The following is a 5,000-nucleotide window of genomic DNA, read 5'->3' as shown; positions in this document are numbered from 1 at the left end:
TAAACAGAAAACTATAATTCAGATGACTCGCTAGCCTATGGAGAAAAAGTCACAGCAATTACTGCACGGGTCCTTGAGAAACACTGAAGGAGCTTGAGTTTCTGAATCTTCGAAACTTCTGCAAAACTTACGTTACCATGCATTGTAAAACGACTGAATGTGAAACCAAAAGTTTAATACAAATAATCAAATAGGGGTTTTTCCCTCATTCCATGAAAGATCAGCACATCTGGCTCGTGACCTAAGCTGGCGTGTACACGTGATGAATAGTGTATGAGAAAGGATTCGACAAGTCGCCTGTATGTTACTTACTTGATCACCTGGTATTTTTTGTTAGTTTTTCATCTTTGATTACGAATACAACTTTATGCACAAGTGTTTAAACACTAAATGACTATAAGCTATGTCAATCCGTGACACATCCTGACTACAATAGTTCCCCTTGTTCTCCTTTCCCCACCCTGCTCAGAAGAGCTGTAGAGACAGTTTCCTCGCAGGCTACTTCGCGAATATCACGAAAGCCCCTACAACAGCGGAAGTCTATCACAGGTTACTGCTCTCGTTCAGACATTTTCTTTTTCACTCTTGATTAGTTTCAAGGATTTATGTCGTAACAATGAGCAATTCTCAGTCACCAACGAGTAAAGTCATCAACAAAGTACACATTAACACCGCTAAAAGTCGGCTGATACGACATAGCTCGACTAAAATCACCTAACTTGCCTCCTTCCCCTTTGAAAAACACACAGTCGCCCTTCGAAAAATGACTACGAAACAATTGAATCATCGGCTATAAAGTTGAGGCCGGAAAGCACGTTTGATACGGGAAGTTGAATGACCTTCAATAAACTTCAGTGATATCAAGTGATCAGTGTCGCAATTTCTGGATATTTTATACATCTGACTGAGTAACGCTGAGAAAAAAACACACACAACAGCAGCATTTTGAAATATTAAGCAAAATTTGAATACTTCATTCCCCACGAGCAACCAGATCTAAGATACAGACAATGCATATGTATTCAAAATGCGTCAACAAAGATTATGCATCTATTATGTATCGAATACGTACCTCAGCTCAGACCTTCACCTCAGCTGATTGGTCTCATGTGACTTCCTAGCCTATGGAGAACAGATAACAGCAATTACTAGACGAGTCGTAGAGAAACATTGGAAAAGTCTGAGTTTCTGAATCGACTAGGCCCGTACCGTGTATAGAAAATGACTGAAAGCAAAACCAAAAGTTGAATTACAAATAATCAAATAGGGGTTTGGGGTTTTTCCCTCATTCCATGAAAGATCAGCGCATCTGGCTCGTGACCTCATAGTATTAATCTGGCTTGTACACGTGATAAACAGTGTAAAAGAAAGGATTCGAAAATTCGCCTGTATAATGATTAATTACTTGATTACTTAGTATTTTGTGTTAGTTTTTCATCTTTGATTAAGAATACAACTTTATTGCGCAAGCATTTAAACACCAAATGACTGTCAGCTATGTCAATCCATGACACATCCTGTCTAGTTCTCCTGATGCTCTCCCTTACCCCACCCTGCTCAGAAGAGCTGTAAACACAGTTTCTTCGCCAGCTACTTCGCGAATATCACAAAAACCCCTACAACAGCGGAAGTCTATCACAGGTTACTGCTCTCGTTCAGACATTTTCTTTTTCACTCTTGATTAGTTTCAAGGATTTATGTCGTAACAATGAGCAATTCTCAGTCACCAGCGAGTAAAGTCATCAACCAAGTACACATTAACACCGCTAAAAGTCGGCTGATACGACATAGCTCGACTGAAATCACCTAACTTGCCTCCTTCCCCTTTGAAAAACACACAGTCGCCCTTCGAAAAATGACTACGAAACAATTGAATCATCGGCTATAAAGTTGAGGCCGGAAAGCACGTTTGATACGGGAAGTTGAATGACCTTCAATAAACTTCAGTGATATCAAGTGATCAGTGTCGCAATTTCTGGATATTTTATACATCTGACTGAGTAACGCTGAGAAAAAAACACACACAACAGCAGCATTTTGAAATATTAAGCAAAATTTGAATACTTCATTCCCCACGAGAAACCAGATCTAAGATACAGACAATGCATATGTATTCAAAATGCGTCAACAAAGATTATGCATCTATTATGTATCGAATACGTACCTCAGCTCAGACCTTCACCTCAGCACCCCACCCTGCTCAGATGAGCTGTAAACACAGTTTCTTCGCCAGCTACTTCGCGAATATCACAAAAACCCCTACAACAGCGGAAGTCTATCACAGGTTACTGTTCTCGTTCAGACATTTCTTTTTCACACTTGATTGCTTTTAAGGATTAATATCGTGACAATGAGCAATTTTCTGTCACCAGCGAGTAACGTCATCAACAAAACACACATTAACACCGCTAAAAGTCAGAGATGACATAGGTCCACTAAAATCACCTAACTTGCCTCCTTCCCCTTTGAAACACACACAGTTAAAAGTGAATACTAAACAATTGAATATTAGGGTATAAAGTTGAGGCCGGAAAGCACGTTTGATACGGGAAGTTGAATGACCTTTAATCAACTGCAGTGATATCAAGTGGTCAGTGCCTCAATTTCTGGATATTTTATAGAAATGACTGAGTAACGTTGAGAAAAACACATACAACATCAGCATTTTTAAATATTGAGCGAAATTTTAATGCTTTACTCCTCACGAGAAATCAGATCTACAATAAAGACAATGCATATGGATTCAAAATGCGTCAACAAAGATTATGCATCGATTCTGTATCGAATACGTACCTCGGCTCAGACCTTCACCTCAGCTGATCAGCCAGAAAACTATGATTGAGATGATCTGAGATGACTTGCTAGCCTATGAAGAATAGATTACAGCATACACGAGTCTTTGAGAAACATTGGAAAAGTCTGAGTTTCTGAATCGACTAGGCCCTTACCGTGTATAAAAAATGACTGAAAGCGAAACCAAACGTTTTAAGTACAAATCAGTAATCCCGCAATGATGAACGAATTACACAACATGGACCTTTCTCTGCTTCTCCCCCTGAACCAAGTTCAGATCTACGAACTGAACTTAACGATACCAAAGTGCCTACGAATGGATGTTGAACGCGGCGAGCAGACGTAAATGTCTTGTTTACCCAATGAAAGCCATCACAATAAACTCTGAGCTTGCATCGAGATGCTTGTCCGGACGTAAAGGAGCGTTTGATTAATCAATCTAAAACAGATCTTAAGAAATAAAACCCAGATGATCTGGAATACTTGTCTGAGTATGTCATTGGCAGTGGGAGCCACGTGCAGTATTATCATGCTCGGCAATTGAAGTTATTGTGTAGAAAATATCGCGCAATTACACAGCCGAGGTCAAAAAAAAAAAAAAAAAAAAAAAAAAGCGCGAGGAGAACTTAGTACATGGAGCTAAGATAGATTGTCAGTGCTTTAGGTGACCATGCACGGCTACCAATGGCTTGGCCAATCGCTTGGTCAATGGCTCGTACACGCAACGAATCTTAAAAGTCCGTACTGAGTAACGACCTCCGAAAGAAGTAAGCCCACCCCCCTTCTCCTGAAAATAGAGGAACTAAGGTTCAAAAGTATAATTATTTTTCCAATCAATAACCTGAATAACGTACGATAAACTGATGACGATTCAACTAGGGAAAGTATTCCAGGAGGCGTCATGAAGCGCCTGGTTTCTTCAAATTGAAATTACTAAAATTGGCAACTTTGTATTATTTTTAACAGGAACGCATTAAAAGAACGTTTAATCATATTGAAATTAAAAACTTGACCAGAGCAGTTAAATATTTATATAGCAGACTAACGTAGCAGTGCATCATGAACAGTAACAATAGTTTAAGGTATCTTACATTACGGTCTACATATAAAGTGCCCACCCATGTGCCAGCAACATAAATTTGAACTGGAGCGAAAAATTTCTAAACGACACACAGCCTTAAAGGGAGACAGCCTTGCTCTCATAGAATTTAAAAAGAAAAGAAAGAAAAAAAAGAACACCGGGAAGAGATACTTACAGTGGAAGTAATTTGCGTCCCCTCATGGGGCGACAGATTCTCGCCCCTATCAACTTTCTTTTCTCTCGTAAGTTCTCGCGCGTTTAGAGATACGCCACACTCGCGTTTTAGGTGCCGGGATCCCAACCGATGGTTACCTAACTTTTTAAAGATGCTACTTTTAGCCCTCCCCCAAAATCTACACACGTGTGTTTCACTTGTGGAAGTCTATTGATTTGGACAGTACTTGGGTGAGAGATTCTCGCCTATATCAACTTTCCTTTCGCTAGTAAGTTCTCGCGCGTTTAGAGATGCACCACACTCGCGGTTTTGGTGTCGGGATCTTAAACTATGCTTACTGACTTTTTAAAGATGCTAGATTTGGCCCTTTCTCAAATCTACCCACGTGTATATCACTTGTGGAAGTCTGTCACTTTGGACAATGCCTGGGTTAGAGATTTTTGCCCATTTATATCTTTTTTCACTCGCGTGTTTTCGCGCGTTTAGTAATGCAGCAAACTCGCGTTTTTGGTGTGGTGATCCCAAACCATGCCTACAACGCTCTTTAAAAATGCTAGTTTTGGCCCTCTACCAAATCTACACAATCGTATTTCACTTGCTAAAGTCTATCGATTTGAACAGTGCTTAGGTTGGAGATTCTCGCCCATATCAACATTCTTTTCTCTCATAAGGTCTGGCGTTTGAGGTGCGGGAATCCCAACCAGTTCTTACCTAACTTTTTAAAGATGCAACTTTTAGCCCTCTTCCAAACCTACACACGTGTATTTAATTTGTGGAAGTCTATCGATTTGGACAGTGTTTGGGTTAGAGATTCTCGCCCATATCAACTTTCTTTTCTCTCGTAAGTTCTCGCGCGTTGAGAGATGCGCCACACTCGCGTTTTAGGTGCGGGAATCCCAACCAATGCTCACCTAACTTTTTAAAGATGCTACTTTTAGCCCTCCCTCAAAT

The 5,000-nt window shown here is 40.1% G+C and overlaps 2 protein-coding genes across 6 annotated transcripts in view; both read right to left on the bottom strand.

Moving 5' to 3' along the window:
- LOC145481137 (uncharacterized) overlaps positions 1–1,063 on the bottom strand; it is a 152,361-nt gene extending 151,298 nt beyond the window's left edge. Inside the window, exon 1 of the mRNA XM_081459534.1 lies at positions 715–1,063. The gene's annotated coding sequence lies outside the window, so the exon portion shown is untranslated. The remainder of the gene's footprint in view (positions 1–714) is intronic.
- Positions 1–3,615, bottom strand: part of LOC145481143 (uncharacterized) — a 32,752-nt gene extending 29,137 nt beyond the window's left edge. For 2 of the 5 annotated variants that reach the window (XM_081459546.1, XM_081459547.1), the window contains exons 1-3: positions 2,165–3,614; positions 1,073–1,122; positions 1–35 (exon numbers count right to left, since the gene is read on the bottom strand). The exon at positions 1–35 is cut by the window's left edge and continues 19 nt beyond it. The gene's annotated coding sequence lies outside the window, so the exon portion shown is untranslated. Of the gene's footprint in view, positions 36–1,072; positions 1,123–1,209 lie in introns of all 5 variants that reach the window. The other 3 variants (XM_081459548.1, XM_081459551.1, XM_081459550.1) reach the window with 3 other exon arrangements.
- Between the last annotated feature and the right edge of the window lie 1,385 nt (positions 3,616–5,000).

The sequence above is a fragment of the Orbicella franksi genome, chromosome 3 (assembly GCF_964199315.1).
Source record: "Orbicella franksi chromosome 3, jaOrbFran1.1, whole genome shotgun sequence".
NCBI lineage: Eukaryota > Metazoa > Cnidaria > Anthozoa > Scleractinia > Merulinidae > Orbicella > Orbicella franksi.
Note: the sequence above shows the minus strand (reverse complement) of the source record. Positions and strands in the feature narration are given on the sequence as shown.